General features: G+C 39.6%; 1 pseudogene; it reads left to right on the top strand.

The window, feature by feature from the left end:
* Nucleotides 1-2,521: 2,521 nt before the first annotated feature.
* On the top strand, nt 2,522-18,220 carry LOC132350417 (developmental pluripotency-associated protein 4-like; annotated as a pseudogene).
* The last annotated feature ends 2,140 nt before the right edge of the window (nt 18,221-20,360 follow it).

Raw genomic sequence — 20,360 nt, 5'->3', positions numbered from 1 at the left:
CCTTCAGATTCAACGAACATGTATAGCCTACCTACTAGGTGCCAAGAACTGTGTTGGAAGCTTTGACATGCTTACACCATCTACTCACAGTCCTTTTGAGTTTGGGTTTCTTTCCATTCAAGCTACTTTCTCTTCTGCCCCCTGGTGCTGACTGATGCCATAAAAGCCACCTCTCCAAACTCCTTAAAATAGAAATCAGGGATACAGGGCTCTCTCCAAAGAAGAGTCAACACTCAATAAAATTCTAAACTGCATGATCCAGGCCTCCCACTTCTTTCTTTCCCCCCACCAGATTTATTGAGATGTAATTGACATATAACATTATGTATGTTTAGAGTGTACAAGGTATTGATTTGATATATTGCAAAATGATTACCACCATAACACTAGCTAAAGCCTCCATCAAGTCACATAATTACCGTTTCTTTTTTATGGTAAGAACATTTAAGATATATTCTCTTAGCAACTTTCAAGTGTATAATAATACAGTATTATTACCCATGTTGTACATTAGATCCCTAGAAGTTTATACTCTGACCATCTCCCCATTTTCCCCACACCCCCAACCCCTGGTAACCACCATTCTACTCTCTGTTTCTATGAGTTCAGCTTTTTTAGATTCCATATATATGTGAGATCATATGGGATTTGTTTTCCTCTGCCTGACTTATTTCACCTAGCAGAATCAGGCCTCTCATTTCTATGTCCTTCCTGGCTTTTACTGCCCTTCCTCATGGGATGAGAGGGACTGGAATGGAATCAGCGTTCTTAGTCATGAGTTGCCCCAGTGAAGACACGGTGGATTAGGAATTGTGGGGAGTTTTCTTATTATTTGTAGGTTTTCTCCAACTGTGGTTTAACAGCATCCAAACATTGCTTTGTCCTACCCATCTTAATAATAGATCTACTGATGAGAACTTCTTGATCTGTGCAGTGTTTCTAGCCATGCCAGGGGTTGCGAGGACTCCTAAGCCAGAGCCCCTTGACCTTGAGAATGCTACAATCTTTATTATAGAAAACCAAATTTAAACTCATGAAATACCCAGGGAACATTTTAAGGTGCTACAAAGCAAGGGGCTGATGATGTGTGGCTTATACAAATGGGTCTCTTCCAGCATCTGTCCAACACATTACCAGACATGCCCTTGTGGGAAAAACACCCTGGGGGCAGGGAGTCCCAGGTTATCAACTCATTTTCTCCAACCTAGCCCTTTCTTTCAGTGCCCGATCAAGAAAGTGCTTGAATATTCAACTCTATAGTTATTAGTATTAAAATGTCAGTACTCAGTAGTAACAGGATGAACCTTATAACTGATCTTTAAGCCCTGCCCTGTAGAAATAGTGAGGTTGAGAACTGCTCATTTTGATGAAAAGAACTGAGATTTCTATTTCTGAAATTAAGAAAGGAGCCAGTTCACATGTCTCCAGGAATAGTAAGCTCTCTCTTACACTAACTCCTTCTGCCTTCTTTAGCCACATTGGATGAGAACACCAATATTAGGTGAAGGAGTGTAATTTTTTAAAAAAACAAAGACACTTACATAAGCTTACTTTGGGTCAGGCGCTGTTTTAAACACTTTACAAATAAATATTAACTCATGTAATATTTATAAGAATCCAGGTAGGTCGAAACCATGATGTTTATCCACGTTTCAAGATGAGGAAACTGAGGAGGTCTGGGAGTTTAAGTAACTTGTCCAAGATCATGTAGCTAGTAGATGGCAAGACCAGGTTTCAAAACCCTCTAGAGTCCATGCTCCAAGTGTATGAGTTGCTCTGAAAAGAACAAGCACCACACTGGTACCCACCAAGACCAAAAAGATGGTCTGTAGAAGGCCAGGGAGCTTCAGAAAGGGGAGGGCTCCCTGAGGAATACATATGGAAGCTTTAAGGAGGAAGTGAGACTTGGGAATTGGCAAGAATTTACCTATGGCGGAGTATCATCTTTAGGGCATTTAGATGATAAGAATCCAGCTGTGTGGCTCAACCAACTAGAGAGAAAATGAGATCACAATTGAAATGGTACCAGCAGCCCACCATTCTCTTCAAAGAACATATTCCCAGAGGATAAGAGAAGGAATTTAAAGTGTTGCTGAGTAGACTATACTATTGGCCATTCTGGTTGCACTGAAAGAATTTTCAGTATCATTTTCACTGCCTGGATTTTTTTAGTTTAAAAAAATCTCTACTTTTAAAACATCCCTGTAAGAGAACAATCTGGATGCAGTTGTGAATACACGGTTGTTGCTACCAAGAGTAAGTGGTTGAAAAAAGTGCAAGACACTACCTGAGGCATGTAGAGTATCTCAGGTGAGGTGAAGAGGAAGGAGAGGGGAGGGGGAACAAAAAAGGGTGATACACTTAAACTCTCTAATAATCTACTGGGAAGATGGACACAGAGGTTAAAAGACCAGTAACCATACCAGGTTGGCTGAGTGGCAAATGGGTCGTGTGAACATAATGCACCGTTGCTATATGTGCTTCAGGACGTTAGAGAAAGGAGAGGCCTCCAGGGGCCAGGATGGCCAACGAGGACCAGGACATGCAGGGTAACAGCAAGGAGAGCAGTTTGCTAGAGGTGAGGATTCAGGCTGGGGGTATAGCAGGGAAGGATCAAGGGAGAGAGACCCTTTAAGTTTGTATTTTTTTTAAATTCCCTGGACTATCTTGAACAAAATTAGAGATCTGAGTGATACAAAAGGAAATTAGCAAAGAATTAAATAATAATCTGACTGGAGGGGTGAAACCATTCTCTAACATTGCTAGTTACATCTTCAAGTTTCTTCAGTTTCTCCATATTCATTGAAGGATTAGGGTGAAGAAAAGTAGAAGTTAGTAAGGACCTATGAAGAAAACCTTAAACCACTATAGAAGGGCTTTTTAAAAGGTTTTAATGTGAATATTATGCAGGATGGGAGAGGGGATAAACAGGAACTACCCAAAATGTACTAAAGTTCATATGAAACATCAGCATAGGAAAAATCAAATTGGGAAGAAGGAATATTTTGAAAAAGAATAATGAGGATGTACTAGCCCTATCAGCGTAAAATTTATTATAACTTTAGAGTGTTTTAAAAAATTAGTATTGGTGTATGAATAAAGAGATCAGTGAGATTAGAGTCCATGCATAGACCTTCTTACATAAGAGAATTTAATTTATGATACAGGTGGGCATGTCTAATAATGGAAGAGGAAAAAATGGATTATTCAATAAATGGGCAACTGGCTGTCCATTGGGAGGGGTGGAATGGACAGATGTGTACAGGAAACTGTTTTCAATTCATGCCTCTGTGGAGAGGGGTGAAGGTGCTTTGATGACATGGCAACGTACACCAATAGGCACCTCCATAGGGAATTCTGCAAGGGTGCTGCTGGTTCAACATGCTCTAGGCACTGTAATTTTTGTGACTTGGAGAGTTTTCTTTTTAACTCGGGGCTATGGGAAAGAGAAAAAGTATTGGGACAATCAGTGAATCCAGTCAGTAAGAGAGAAATGACACAATGAACACCCTAAAATCCTGTCCTTCTCCATCTCTAGTTCCTCCTCCCTGGAGAAGACCCTTCCTGGGCATGGCTGACTGGGTTTGTCATGCCAGGTGGGTCTGATGCTCTGTGCTTGTTCTCATGGCTCTGTCTGGGCCAAGATACCCTCCTTTAGTTTCAGTCCCATATTTTACTAAATCTTAGCATTCTGAATCATTGTGAATTTGCATTCTGATTCTTTGTTGCAAACTTAAAGCCTGTGAGACGCAGGTACTCTCTAACCACTCTACTCACCAGGCTAATTTGTCTAAAGACAGGTATTTTTCTGCTGTGTAAACTGGCTTTTGGACTCCGCTGCCAACTATGACTATTAGAGGAGTTTTGGCAGAAGGAATCCAAACTGAATACAGATCCCTCATTTATAAGGTACCACACTTCCTTTCTTATGTGACAAAATTAAACTTCTCTACCCATCCACTCCCCACGCACACACACAAACACATCACATCACCCCACCCCCAGCTCTGGACATAACTATTCATAACTACCTGTTCCAATAGATGTTTAAAACTCTTTAGACCCCTCTTTTAAGCTATGCTATAGTGTCTCCCTGAACCATGGAGAGAAAAAGCAAATTCGGTCTAAGACATGGACAGCTTTGTGTCTATCAGAGAACTCTTTCTGTTTAGTTGCTACATGCCCTCTCTGACTTGGTGGAAAGTTCCAGATGGGGGAAGTTGGAGAAGGTGAATAATTTTCCACATCCTACTGAGACAACTCATTTCACTAGGGCTTTAATATTTGTCTGAAGTATAATAAATCCTCTAGAATACCAACCACAGCTTTAAAAACTCATTTCAAAGCCAACTTTCTCCAATCCTTGTTTTACTCTCTATTAGTAAGGTATTAATATTTTTTAAATGAACAACAGTGAAACTTTTAAGTCACTCAGTAAAATCGGCAATTATTTGAGATCACCAATAGGAGGACAAAGCACTTAAAAATTCCTTCATTTCTCCTGTCAAAAAACCACCTCCTGTAGTTGAAAGTAATAATGTTGGGCAAAAAAGCATTAGGTCTTGCTTTCCTGCATACAGAATTGAGCTCTGGTTGTCACAGAGTTTTTGGAGCCCAGACAATTCAATTAGTGATTAAAAGGGAAGTTTTTTCTTTCAGAAGAAGTGACAGAAAAAAAGAAAATTAAGATTATTAAGAACAAACTACATATTCAACACTCTTTTAGGTCCTTTCATATATTTTATGATATAATCACTGGCTACAGTATTGATACAATATAATGCTTTTTTTTTTTTTAAGAATAAGCACTTGATTTATTTATTTATTTATTTGGCCATGCCACACAGCTTGCAGGATCTTAGTTCCCTGACCAGGGCTCAAACCCGTGTCCCCTGCACAGAGTCCTAACCACTGGACCTCCAGGGAATTCCCTATAATGCATCTTTTAAATTAAGTGCTATTAAAGAGAAAAACAGAGGACTATGGCTTAAAAGAGGACAAAAGATGATTGCTTCCCTCCTGCCCCAGCCCCATATCCAAAGTTTTGACACTATTTATGGAATTAGTCTTCTCTATGGTTGATTTTGGAAGAGGTACTTATTTTGCAAACTACACACAGAAATGCAAGATTTGATTGGTAAAGATCACAGGGGCAGCATATGAGCAGTAACATTCTGCATGTGAGTAATCCTTTCAACTTTTTAAATGGCTTCACATCCTTTATTTCATTTAATCTTCATTAAAACCCTGTGAAGCCAATCTTATTATTCCATCTAACAGATGGGGAAACTGAGACTCAGGAAGACTGAATGACTACAGTAGGGTTCGCAGCTGTCAAGTGATGGAGTCAGGCTTCAGTGCCAAGATCTAACCTTATCTGAGTCTTGAGGACATGGGGAGGGGGAAGGGTAAGCTGGGACAAAGTGAGAGAGTGGCATGGACATATATATACTACCAAATGTAAAATAGATAGCTCTTGGGAAGCAGCCACATAGCACAGGGAGATCAGCTCAGTGCTTTGTGACCACCTAGAGAGGTGGGATAGGGAGGGTGGGAGGGAGACGCAAGAGGGAGGGGATATGGGGATATATGTATATGTATAGCTGATTCACTTTGTTATAAAGCAAAAACTAACACACCACTGTAAAGCAATTATACTCCAATAAAGATGTTTAAATAAATAAATAAATAATGTTGCAATGAACATAGGGGTGTATATATCTTTTTGAATTCGTGTTTTTGTTTTCTTTGGAAAAACACCCAGAAGTGGAACTGCTGGATTGTATGATATGATAGTTCTATTTTTAATTTTTCAAGGAACCTCTATACTGTTTTCCATACTGGCTGCACTAATTTATATTCCACCAACAGTGCACAAGTGTTCTCTTTTCTCCACATTCTCACCAACACCTAATCACTTAAGTGATTATCTTTTCTTCTGCAATGTTTAACCTGTTGTTAATCCATCTAGTGAATTTTTCATTTCAGATGTCATATTTTTCATCTCTAGAAGTTCCATTTGTTGGGGTTTGGTTTGTTTGTTTTCTTTGTATCTTCAATTTCTCTCCTCACTGTCTTCATGTTTTCCTTTAAATACCTGAACATAATTATAGTAGCTGTTTTAACATCCTAGTCTGCTAATTTTATCATCCCTATCATTTCTGGACCTATTTCTATTGACCTTTTTTTTTTCCTGGTTACAGGTCACAGTTTCCTTCTTCTTGGCATGCCTAGTGGTTTTTTACTGGGTGCTGAATGCTATAATTTTAAGTTTCAAGTGACTAGATTTCACTGTCTTCTTTTAAAGTGTCAGACTTTGTTCTGGTAAGCAGATTATCATGTTCTAAAGTCATACAGTTTGTAGGCTTTTGTGAATTGTCTTATCACTCTACATAGCGCTTTTGAAATTCATCCATATTGTTGCATGTATCCGTAGTTTGGTTTTTCTTATTGCAGAATAGTATTCCACTGTATGGGTGTACCACAATCTGTTTATCCACTCACCAGTGGATGGATTTTTAGACTTTTTATTTCCAGTTTTGTGCTATTACAAATAAATATGCTATAAAAATTTAGGTATAGGCCTTTGTATGGACAAATGCTTTCAGTCCCTTGAGTAAATTTCTAAGTGTGAAATTGCTGAATCATCTGATAAACGTATGTTTAAGTCTATAAAACTGCCAAACTGTTTTCCAAAGTTGCTGTACTATTTTTTATTCCCACCAGGAAGATTTGAGAGCTCCGGCTGCTCCACATCTTTGCCAGCATTTGGTATTGTCAGTGTGTTCTTTGACTTCTTGTTATTGAACTGAAAGAGTTATTTATATATTCTGGACACAACTACTTTATTAGATATATAGTTTGCAAATATTCTTCCTCCCAGTGTGCACCTTGCTTTTCGTTTTCTTCATGTTGTCTTTCAAAGGGCAGAAGTTTTTTTATTTTGACAAAACCCATTTTATCAATTTTTTTCTTTTATGGTTCATGTTTTTTATGTCCTGTTTAAGAAATCTTTACTTAACCCAAGATTATAAAGATTTCCTCCGATGTTTCTATGTTTTCTTCCAGAAGTTTTGTAGCTTTAGCTCTTAAATTTTTGTGTCTATAATCCATTTCAGTTTGATATATTTGTAGATGTGAGGTGAGAGTCAAGTTGTTGTTGTCGTTATTCTTGTTACTCTTTTGTTTTTGTTTTCACATACAGACTTCCAATTCCTCCAGCCCCATTTATTTAAAAAGCACTCTTTCTCCATTGAATTTCCTTTGCAACTTTGTCAAAATTCAGTTGATCATTTGGGTCTATTTCCAGAGTTTCTATTCTGTTCCATTATTCAATAAGACTATTCTCCTGCCATTATCACACTTTCTTGATTATTATGACTTTATGTTAAGTCTGATATCAGGTAGTGTGAGTCATCAACTTTGTGCCTATCTTTCAAATGTATGTGCTAAAGTTTTATTTAAATTTTTTCATGTATATTCATAAATTGAACTACAGAAGCATTTTGTGCTACATTTTGCAGATTTTAGTATTAAAGTTATGTTTCTTTCATAATATTAATTGAGGAACTTTCCATACTTATCTAGGGTCTGAAATAATTTGATTAACATACAAATTAACTCCTCTTTGAAGCTCAAAGGAATTCAGTTATAAAACAATTAAGTAGGTTTTTTTTTCTTAAAGGGAAAGCTTAACAATCTTTTCCACTTCTATTATTTTTGGTTTTCTATCTCTTCTTGCACCAATTTTGCTCATTTATATTTTGCCAGAAAATTATTCATATTGTTACATGTCCAAGATCAAACAGCTAATTATAGCAGAGCCAGGGTTTGAACCTAAGATGTCAGGCTCCAGAGTCCCTGCATCAACCACTAGATATCAGGAAATACTGATACATAGTGACCTTTAAATTCAGGAAATAATTTGATAAAGTCTTTCATGATACCCTCGTGAACAAGATGAAGAAACCTGAGTTACAAAACCTGCTGACCAACATTACCCAAAGAGAGTCCATCATTAGCTCTCTTCTTTAAACCCATCAAGAAAGAAAATAATAAAGGGCTTAACATAGAGATCCAAAGACATGGATGAGAACATAAAATGTAATTCCTGAACTTGCAAATGATGCAAAAGTACATCTGATAGCTTAATGGAAAAACAGAACTCAAGGGACTTCTCTGGTGGTCCAGTGGTTAAGAATCTGCCTTCCACTGCAGGGGACGCAAGTTCAATCCCTGGTCGGGGAACTAAGATCCCACATGCCGCAGGGCAACTAAGCCTGCACGCTGCAACTTCTGAGCCCGTGCCACAACTAGAGAGAAGCCCATGTGCCACAACAAACATCCTGCATGCTGCAACTAAAAGCCAACACAGACAAAAATAAAAATAAATAAATTAAATTAATATTAAAAAAAAATACTCAGAAAATCTTCCCCACTGCAACCTAGTCAATCAAACAAGTGTCAACTGAACAGATTATAGGCCCCACAAGAGCAAAGGCCAAATGTGTTTTATTCATCTATGTAAACAGAGCTCCCAGCAGAATTGTAGCTGCTTAGTAAATATTTTTTAACATTTATTGGAAGAAAAATATATACATTACTGATCTTCAACAACTGCACAAGTTTAGACTGAAGATGACATGATGAAACATTGAGACAAGTGGAAAATACAAGTTTTGGTTTGTCATGAGTTCAGTATAAATCAATAGTGTGATGGTGCAGATTTGGCATCAGAAAACTTAAGACTAGATCTTAAGGTAGGGTAAGTCACTTAAACTCACAGCAAAATAAAGCCAATAATAATCTAAAAGATTGTTTTGAGGGTGAGGTCATTCACACGAAATTTTTTTGCAAACTACAAATGTCCATTATTAAGTACGTATTATTGTTATTCGATTATAAATCCCAACATTAAGCTAAGAAGCACTTTGAGCTTATCTGTAATTTCTCAGTTTTGGGGGGGTTGAAGATTAAGAGAGGGTAGATATGAAGTCCCTAGCAAGATGTCTGAAGCATATTAAACATTTAATAAATCTTAGCATAAATGGATTATCCTTTCATATACAGGAGACTATATATATAAGTATATATTTAATCGTTTATACACATATATTTACATATATGGACGGATATATATCAAAATGTAAAGAGGTTTCCCTAGTTATCCCCCAGTCACTATTCTAGATACTGGAGAGACAATGAAGAATTAGATGAACAAAATACTGCCCTCAATTTTTTGTGATTTACTTCTTTCCATATTCTCTCCCATGTACAAGAATCACTTTTTAATTACAGAAGAAAAACCAAACTGTAAAGCCAATAAAAATATAAAGGTTGCCAGGGATAGGGGGAGAAGGAGGAGGGGGATGAGTTGCTGGAGCACAGAGGATTTTTAGGGCAGTGAATTATATTATCATTTGGCAAAACCTATAGAATGTACAACACAAAGAGTGAACCTTAATGTAAACTGTGGATTTTAGTTACTAATAATACATCAATATTGGTTCATCAATTTTTACAAATGTACCACATCAATGCAAGATGTTAACAATAAAGGAAACTGAGAAGGGGAGGATATGGGAACACCGTACTTTCTGCACAATTTTTCTGTAAACTTAAAACTGCCCCCAAAATAAAGTCTATTAGTTAAAAACAAAAAGTCTCTAAAAAAGAGAAGAAAAGAAATAGAAAAACTAATGAAAGCTCTGGTTTGCTTAGGTGAACACTTTCCAAATACTAAATTGCAATTGCATTACTATTCCTGGCAGCAAACAACTAATGGCCTTTTATCCTTTTATGGCAAGAAATCTTCAGCTGCATCTCCCTTTTGGCCCCAAGTCTACTGAACAATAACAATAAAATGCCTGGTCAGGTATAGAAAAACCTCCTTGTTACCAATTTTTTTTATTATATGTGCTTTTATATTTGCTGATTACACGCAATTAGTGGTTGCTTGGCAACGAAGTTTGGGGCTGTCTTCCAGGTAGAGGTGAGTTGTCTAAATAAAGCACCTCATTGTCTTCAGTGCTGGGTTTCCAAAGCCTCCCCAGCATAACCACGGTTATGGAATTCTTCTTAGATTGAGTGACATTCACATCTGGCTCAGCTCTTTTCATATTCATTCATTCAACACATATTTCACGAGTATCTACGGTGCGGGTCACCATGCTAGGTTCTGGAGGTAGAGTGGAGAATAAAGTGGACAATGTCCCTGTCCTCAAGGAGCTTGCATTCTAGTGGGGAGGAGGAAGGACAAACAGTTAAATATAATTTTTCAGGGAATTCCCTGGTGGTCCAGTGGTTAGGACTCGGCGCTCTCACTGTGAAGGGCCCAGGTTTGATCCCTGGTCAGGGAACTAAAATTCCACAAGCTGCACTGCGAGGGCCAAAAAAAAATTTTTTTTCAATTATAACAATTAGGCAAAGCTGAAGATGAGTGCTATGAAGAAAAGTGAAGTAGAATAAGGAGATTTAAAGAATTTGGAAGAAAGTTTCTCTTTGTTCATTTTATAAGTGGTTAGTGAAGGCCTCTCTGAGGGGTGATGGTTGAAGACAGCTGAATGAAATGGAGTGGGGGGTGGGGGGAAGAGCATGTCGTAGAGCATTCTCTTAGGGAGAATATCAGAATATCATAGAACTTGGCCTGATAGTAAAAGAAACTATCATACTGTTAATTTTCAGGATTGAGCTGCAGATTGATACTTTTCAGACACATTTGTCTGATGATTAATTTTATTTATTTATTTTGAACTAGGAATAAATTGACATGTTTTATTAATAGAGGAGCCCTGTCCTTTCAGGCATGATTGTTTATTGATAATAATGAGCCAGTAATTAAAATTTTAACTGGAAGTAAATTGGCCCTAAGAGAAAAATCAGCCAGCCACCACTCAATTTTCCCCTCTTCTACTAAGTTTTTTACAGAGAAATTAAGGCTTAAGTTACACTAGTCTGATCTTTTTTCCTCTTTGAAGATGAGAAACTTCCATTTTAAAGAGTGTAGGGGCTATTTTCTATTCAAAGCTAAACCTTGTTAACATTTTGGTGTTCCTTATTCTGAGGGGTTTTTTTTCCTGTACATAGTGTAGAACTTTTTTTCAACTTAAAATATTAGGATTATCATATACATTTTCCACATGTCTTTCTTACTTACTAATATATGGTACTCATGATTCCTTTTCATTAAATATTCTTCTAAAACATCATTTTTAATAATAGAAATATTTGAGGATCTATTGTCTCCCATTCTCACCTACATTGGCTTTTACCTTTTCATTTAACCCTTTGCTAATTTGGAGGATGAAAAGATATTTCCATTTTTACACTTTACTAGTGAAGTTGAACTTTTTCATGTTAATTAATCCTTTTTCTATTATTTTTTCTTCTATCTTTTCTACCAAAGTACTTCATTGATTTATAAAAGCTTTTTATGTATTAGGGTTATTAACATTTTTGTCATATGTTACAAATATATTTCCCAAAATATATATTTGCTCCAGATTTTTAATTTTGTTAATAAAATTTTTACCCACAAAAGTTTGATATACAACTTTTTGCATTTTTATCTACTGTTTGTTTCTCTACCATGATTCCTTAAAGAAAGGCCTGGGGAGATTGTGAGGAAAAAAAAAAAACCCTAACTTGACTGAAGAGGCCTGAGGAAGGGAAGGGAAAAAAGTATTGTCAAGTGTTTCAAGAAGGAGTAGACAGACCTGATCTTAATTCCATCTCAGTATAACTGGACAAGTGTAAATCTCTCAGAACCAGTTTCCTCTTTTACAGATTGAGGAGAATAATCCTTTTCCGGCAAAGTTGCTGTGAGGACTAGATTTTTAAAATTTAAAGTACCTCCCTTGAGAGATAGTGGGTACCCAATAAGTTGTAACTATTACTAAAAGGGAAGGTGTCCCAAACTGGTGCTTCTCAAATGTCAATGTCCCTATGAATCACAGGGCATCTTGTTGAATGCAGATTCTGATTCAGTACACCTGAGGCAGAGCCTGAGGGTCTGCATTTGTAACAAGCTCCCAGATGATGCTGAGGCTGGTTGAAGGTTCTAGAGTCTTCCAACAATGGGAATCCCTGATGGGGAATATTTAAGAACCAATTTAACAACTGATGTCTATTTTCACAAGAATTGTGACTCCTAGAATTACACAGAATTTGCAAGATAGAAGAGAAAGCTATCCCTTAGAGGATGAAACTGGAATCTAAACTTATCCCAACCAGGTCAATGTTTCACCAGATGAAATTTAATTACAGTCTCTGTTGCTGTCCAGGGAAGCCAAACCTCAGATGGATAGAAAAGTGTGCATAAAGAATTAAGTAAAAGATCTAGTGGTCAAATTCTCTCAATGACCTCCTTCTCAAAGGCCCACTGAAAACATCCATCAAAAGGAAATAACAACAACAACAAAAAAAAATTGCGGCCTTTAGAGGAAATAAATTGCAGTACTCTGCATGCATCTTTCCATGATGCAGTGTTTTCCAGCCTCAGCCAATCAGGAACATCACCTGGGGCATTTGCTCCCACTCTTAGCACCTCAGAGAGTTCATGGGAAGGGGGGAAGAACCCCAAGCATCTATATTTCTAGACAGAAATGGTTTGGCAACCCCTGCCTTACTGCATCCATCTCCTTTCTTTGCAGTTTAGAATTTATACCAAAGAGGAGTTAACTGAACATAGTGAACAAAGGTTCTGCTGTGAAAAGAACTGGACGACACTCAGTCACCGCATAACCTTGAGCAATTTACCCATCCTCCTTGGGTCTGAGTTTTTTCTCATCTGTAAAACAAAAATAGTGAAGTCCTCTACATAAGGTCATTATAGAGACCAGATAAAGTAATGGATGTGACAGCCACCTGTAAACTGAACGCAAGTGTGATTTCCATAAATGCATGCATTGTGTCAAATCTTCACTGAACCAAGCCATTAAGATTGTTCCTTGAAATCTAAAAAAAAAAAACAAAAAACTGGTTCTGACGAACCTAGGGGCAGGACAGGAATAAAGACACACGTAGAGAATGGACTTGAGGACACGGGAAGGGGGAAGGGTAAGCTGGGACGAAGTGAGAGAGTGGCATGGACATATATACACTACCAAATGTAAAACAGATAGCTAGTGGGAAGCAGCCGCATAGCACAGGGAGATCAGCTCGGTGCTTTGTGACCACCTAGAGGGGTGGGATAGGGAGGGTGGGAGGAAGACGCAAGAGGGAGGAGATATGGGGATATATGTATATGTATAGCTGATTCACTTTGACTTTTTTTTGGGGGGGGGTTATTTATTTATTTATCTATCTATTTATTTATTTATTTATGGCTGTGTTGGGTCTTCGTTTCTGTGCGAGGGCTTTCTCTAATTGCGGCAAGTGGGGACCACTCTTCATCACGGTGCGCTGGCCTCTCATTATCGCGGCCTCTCTTGTTGAGGAGCACAGGCTCCAGATGCGCAGGCTCAGTAATTGTGGCTCACGGGCCTAGTTGCTCGGCGGCATGTGGGATCTTCCCAGACCAGGGCTCGAACCCGTGTCCCCTGCATTGGCAGGCAGATTCTCAACCACTGCGCCACCAGGGAAGCCCTGATTCACTTTGTTATAAAGCAGAAACTAACACACCACTGTAAAGCAATTATACTCCAATAAAGTTGTTAAAAAAAAAATTGTTCCTTGAGGATTTTAGTGTGGGATTTTATACCCTTAGCAAGGAGGAGTCCGTAAACAAAATGTCAAGCTGAAATAAAACCTGGCTAAAAACCCAACTTTGCCTTTCCTTGTTTGAGCCACTCAGGGAAAGATGGCAACCTTCCAGTACTGTTATCTCAACTGTAAAACGTGAGGATGATTAACTCTTTGCTCCCCTCTCAAAGATGTGGAATGCTTTGTAAATGATGAAATCTGGAGGTGTCTTATAAACTCTAAAACTCCATACACATTGTCTGATGCCTGCCTGTGCAGGAGCTGGAAAGGGCAAAGCATCAGTTGTCAGATCCAGTAATACCCCTGCCCTACCCCACCTAATCCCTGCCCCGCGGGGCAAGAAGATCTGCAGACAGGAGGGCCTGCATCTGAGCCACGATTTTCCATCAGCGGTTCAAGGAACACCAAGAGTATTCAGAGTTCCTGGGGCAGAGGTCAGTCCCCTGGGGTGGAGTTGAGGGGCTGCTGCTCAGCAAAGGAACAGGTTGACCCACTGCCCACGTGCCTGGCCTCTTTGCAGGTTCCCAAGAGTTCAGTGACGACGGAAGGGGCCACACGTTCTCCTCAGCGCTGCTGGCTGAAACCGTCATTACGCCTCAGATTTCAAGAGTGGAACCGTAGAATCTGTGCCTGGGAAGAAGAACGGGGTCGGATACATGTAGAGCCGAGCACAGACTTATTACGGGACTCGAAGTGGGAAAAAGCCTGACAAGGTAAAACTGCTCACAGTGATTAAAAGTGGGGAAGTGAGGACAGCTGTCTGGGAAGATAAAGAACGCCACTCAGAGATGGAAGTCGGGATGTAGGGGGCAAGAGATGGCGAGCAGAGGCCGTGAGCAGACAGGAAGACCAGACGAGCACCAGCGCTAGTAAGTGGAGCGTGGACAGATCAGCTGCTTCCAGCCATGACCACGTCCAGAGAGGAATTCTAGAGAACCAAGGAGCTGGGCTCAGCAGTGAGGTTTGGAAGAGGTAAGCTATGGAGACTCATAGCCCCAAAGAGCAGCCTCCAGATGCTCATATTTTTCAGATTTTTTTCAAAGCTCTCTTTTTCCTACCAAATCTTACTCAGTTAGAAACCAGCAAGAAATGCGGTATCACACTTATTTACAAACCTAAAGGGAACAATTCCTACATACTCTCCCTTTCATGACATATTACATTAAACAGGATGAGCCTTAAAAAAAGAAAAAAAAAAAACAACTACTGGGTACATCTTAGGAGGATGAAGATCTGTTTGTCAAGAAAACTATCGCTTTAAATTAATCATTCTCAAACTTTAGCAAACATCAGAATCATCTGGAGGGCTTGTTAAAACACCGAGTGCTAAGCCACACCCCCCAGTTTCTGATTCATTAGGTCTGGGATGAGGCCTGAGAATTTACATCCCTAACAAGTTCATAGGTGATGCCGAGGCTGCAGGTCCAAAGACCATGCTTTGAGAGCTACGGCCCCAGTTAACTGGGGATCTTTGACAGGGAGAGAAATAAAAACGCAAAGCATCTCTATTGGCAAATGCATTCCCTCATCATTATTTGCCTTCCAGTCTTTAAGTTGAAGTTCAGAAATGTCACCCCTCCCAAGCACATCACTTGGCTAACTAGTCAGTTTCTCACTTTGTGGAAATAGTCATAGAAACTCTAAGGGTCATCTGAAAATGGAATCATAGTGGTTCACTGAACTAGAACCATAGCATGAGGTGGAGGTCACTTGAATGCTCTTAGGGGCTGGCGACATTAAGATCTATCCCCTGTGGGGACAGGCCTGTCAAGGGCAGGGAACACAGGACCCCCTCGCTTGGACGATACTTCCCAGTATGTTACCAAAATCTTGCTCTCTGAACCCCATGTTAGAGAATTCATCATTCAGGAAAACAATCCCTCTCAGTACTATATAGAATCTCCTTTCTGAGGAGACAGACTCTAAGATTTGGGACATTCCAGATCCTTGCTCCCAATCGAAAAATAACACAAGCCACGTATATAACTTTAAATTTTGAAAGTAAAACTAAGCAGGTGAAGGTAATTTTCATAATATATTTAATACACAAATATCACCTCAACATGTAGGCCCTGTTAAAAAAAAAGATATATTTTTACATTCTTTTCTTATACTATCTTGGAAGTCCAGTGTGTATATTATAGCACATCTCAATTTGGATTAGCCGCATCTCAAAAGCTCAATAGTCACATATGGCTAGTGGCTACCTTGTTGGACACAGCAATTCCAGATGATATTTTCTTGATAAATTGGATTTGCCTTTGATCTTAGTAGCACCAACTACTTTTTATAATTATTTTCCCTTGTGCCATCAAGCTCCAACAGACTCCCAAGACTCTCCCCCCTCTGGCTGCCCCTGAGAGTGGCTCTCTGTCCGGAGAATAATTGGTGCCATGTCCATTCCCCCCCTTCCATAGAGATGGCAATTTTAGCTGGACATGTGGCTACCCAGAATAAACACTGCATTTTCCCTTGCAGGTAGGTGAAGCCGTGAAACTACTTTTTAGTCAATGAAATGTAAACATAAATTCATGCAGCAACTTCCAAGAACCTTCTTGAAGAAAGAGCTGGCATCACCCTTTTCCCATCTCAACCTCCTTCTTCCTAGTGGCTGGAATGAAAACCAGATGTCTGGAATTACTGCCACCACCTCATACCATGAGGTGACCTTGGAAATGGAGGGTACACAGTAGTCTAGGAGCCCATTTCCTGGGGATTTCGTAGAGCAGAGCCTATGTTCTGACTTTAAAGTGAGAGAGAGATGAACTTCTACCATGTTTAAGCCAATGTTGTTTATCCAGTTTTTACAGTTGAACTTAACTCGTCATACCTAACTCACGTGCCCACCCATTCATCCCTGGCTTGTAAACATGTCCCAGGTGGAGATCCCTGGGAAAGAGGAACTAACAGATGCAGTGTGCATTTTTAGCACAAAATAAAACTAATAAACCGAGTGCTTACTTTAACAGGCCTTATGTTTTTATTCCTTTTAATGCTTATAACAATCCCCATGTATAAATAAGGAAATCTAAAAGATGTTAAGTGACTTGTCCAGGATCACACTGCTAGGAAATGGTGAAGCCAGGATCTGAATCCAGGTCTGGATGGCTTCATAAACCATGTTCTTTGCTAGATGTATCCTCATTGGTAGAGTCTGATCCACACAACAGGAGAGAGAATGGGACATAAGTCCAGTTTTTCAATGTCAGCAGAAGTACTAAATTTAAACTTGAATTCATACCCTTATCCCAGCAAGATTCAATCAGTAAAAATGTGAGCCAGCTGTTCTTAGCACTTTGTAAAGCACTTCAGGTGAATGAGGAACATCCATTTAAGCAGATTTCCCCCAAAATTCAACTCCCTTTGGGGTTCTTGCACCTGTCCAGCTATTCTTTTCGTCATCACTTTAGCACTCTAAGGATTTAAAAATGGATCTACCCAGAGTAAAACGTCTGATTTATTGCATTTCTACTAAGTCTATATTAAATAAACATTTTTAAGAATGGTGGGTTTGGGAATGCCTTTGGGTGGCAGGGAGTGGGAGGAGACTTTCAGAAAAACAACCTTGAGCCAGAAGTCAGAAGAATTTTCTTTTTATCAACCTCAACTCTTTTTCAGACGATGGAGAACGCAAAAGGCAAGCAGTGAAACCCCACAGAGAAGTTGGGGGGAAGAATACGTGACTCTCAAATTCAAACCTGTTGTCAGCAAAAGCGGGAGAGAAACACCTGGCTTCAAGCAAGCCAGTGCCTCAGCTTCACCAAGAATCTCCTCCCTCCTCGAAGGGGACCAAATGAGAATCATCTGTGAAGAATGACAAGTCTGCTGTCCACAATAGAATGCTACATGCAGCGAGAGCCTAAAACCTCCGAAGAAGATACCTCGTCCTCCATTACCCTCTAAACTGCCACCAGTCAGCCTGCTTCCCCGAGACCTGGTGTGGGCTTGGCATCAGTGACAGCTGAGCAGAGGTCGGACACGTTATAAGCGACTCTCCGAATGCGCTTCCCCAAATCAAAAGAATATTCCTATCACAGCAAAGGAGGCCAAGATCCAGACACTCATAAAGAAAATCAAAGGTGGACTAAGGGGAAACGTATCTAGAAAGGTCTAAGAAAAAGACGTGCTCTGAGGGGACTGATCCTCTGGCCTGAGGAGGGGAGCCTGCACTAGAAGAATCTCCCGCTCTCACTGAGGGAGCTAATACTGTGGTAGTAACAACTTCAGCCCCAAGGCTATGCTGGCCTCCTGGACCAGAACTGCAGGCAAGTCCAGGATGATGGAGGTAACAGAATCGCCACAAGAGACTTAGGGTGTCCGGTGGGGTGTGGTCCATGAGAGAAGTCTCCCTGCAGACACAGATGAAGGGGTACACTTGTAATTTCATGCTGGATAAGCCTGGGTTCCTGAGAAACCAGGGAGAGTGAGCGCCTCCTTCTTGCCCCCTGCCTGCAGTTTTCCAGTATGTTGTGCTCCATGTGTTCAGAGGGATGATGTGTTAATGAAAAGCCTCAAGTGAGACTAGGATACCAGGAAAAAGGGCACATCGGTGATTGTAGTCATGGTGGAAAGGTTGCTCTACACCCTCCACCTTTCCTGCTTCCAGGGCTCTGGACTGGTGGGTTGCAGATGATACACAAACATGTCTGCTTTGGGTTGGGATACAGAGACACACGTATAAAAAGGGAAAAACATTTCATTAGTTACCATTCATTCCAGTTAAGAAGATGAAAACGTCGTTCGTATTACCAAATGTTTGCCCTTCTGAAATGGTAGAAACGGCCTCAACAGCCTCTAATGGGAGTGTCTTCAGCTGAGCATTGTGAAGATGTCTAGTGAGGAATCAGCGATAATTTGCTTCCAGGCTGGATTTCCCTCTTCGGATACAGACCACCTTAGGAGCTGCTCTCTTCTAATTGTAAGTGTGATGACTTTGAACAGTTGAGCATTTTAAGCCAAAGCTGTTATTCCCTTCTTCCCTCCTGAAAACACATAATTCTTAACTTGGAAAATGTTGTTTTGTATTTTTCTATGTAACCTGAGACTTCTGTGGTTCAGCTCTGGGCTAAAAATGCAGGGCACTTTGCAATAGTATTTCCACTTGTAACTGTTTTGTATATTTCAGCTGCTTAAAAAAAAGTTTAAGGCTGCTTCCCAATCATAACTAAACAATATGTTGTATTTAAAATGTGTGTATAAAATAATTCATCAGCTATTGTATTTAGGGGACTATATTCATTGCATGCAAATTGTTAGTTAACTTTCTGAACTCCAAGTAGGTTAAAGTTAGAAAGCATGATTTTCTTCTGCATGATTCACTTTCAATTTTTTTCTTTACTACCTAAATTTATAAGAAGCATATTTCTGGGAGTTCGGCCCGAAGGCAGCTGGGCGGCATTCTGGCTCCTGCAATAGACTTATTTCTCCATAAGACGCACTCCCTCTACAGCAGTCTCTGAGGATAGGAGAATATTGCTGTGTCAGCGCTCACCACAATGTTTAAAACAAATGTTTACAGTAAATGGTAGCACAGGGATGCTTGCAGCTAATGTCTGAAATTATACATATCTCTGGAAGTTTATCAATCCTACTAAAAAGCAGCAAACCTAAAGAGGCACTGATAGAGCAAACAGCTAGCGGAAATAATAGATTTCTTTTTTCCTAACATTTATGGAATATTTACTCTGTGCCGGGCCAGGGTTCATCACATGAGAGCTTCACAAAAGCCCTATGATAATATTGTTTTTAATTTACAGATAATATTTTTATTTTTTTTTAATTAATTTATTTTATCTATTCATTTTTGGCTGCGTTGGGTCTTCGTTGCTGCGCGTGGGCTCTCTAGAGTTGCGGTGAGCGGGTGCGCGGGCTTCTCATCGCGGTGGCTCCTCTTGTTGTGGAGCACGGGCTCTAGGCGCGCGGGCTTCAGTAGTTGTGGCTCACGGGCCCAGTTGCTCCGCAGCATGTGGGATCTTCCTGGACCAGGGCTCGAACACGTGTGCCCTGCGCTGGCAGGCGTATTCTTAGCCACTGCACCACCAGGGGAGTCCGATAATATTATTTTTAATTTACAGATTTTAAATTTAATATTATTTTTAATTTAATCTCTGTAAATTAAAAATAATATTGGGTTTAGAAGGTATTAATTACCCATGGTCTCACTGCTCGGAGTTGGAAGGTGCCAGACAACTTCCAGGCCTCTTTTATATGAGAGAGGAATAAATAAATACCTCTAGGACAGTTTAAGGAATAAATATCTGTATAAGGTGCTTTCTGTTATATGCAGCTGAAATTAATTATAGCTGTTACATTTACCCAATTACAAGGGATTTCTGATACCACTTGTGGTTCTTCAAGCCCGAATTCAAACACCCTAGCAGACATTCTAAACAGCTGTAATCATAATGTACTCTTCCCAGTGTGCATTAAAACAAAAAAATCAATAACTATCTGACAATACAAAAGCTATATCACAGGGAAAAAAATCCCAGTGTTCCAAGGACTTTTATAGGTATAAGGACTGTATTTTTCCCTGACCCCAAAATTGACCCCTACGAAATGATAAACATGAATGTGCTTAGAGATTTTCAATAGGACCATAGGGAAAAGTTATTTCATTCATTTATTCATTTAAAAGCCATTTATTAAGTTCAGGGAAG

The sequence above is a fragment of the Balaenoptera ricei genome, chromosome 16 (genome assembly GCF_028023285.1).
Source record: "Balaenoptera ricei isolate mBalRic1 chromosome 16, mBalRic1.hap2, whole genome shotgun sequence".
In the NCBI taxonomy this organism is placed as follows: Eukaryota; Metazoa; Chordata; class Mammalia; order Artiodactyla; family Balaenopteridae; genus Balaenoptera; species Balaenoptera ricei.
This window is presented reverse-complemented; position numbering and strand designations above follow the sequence as displayed.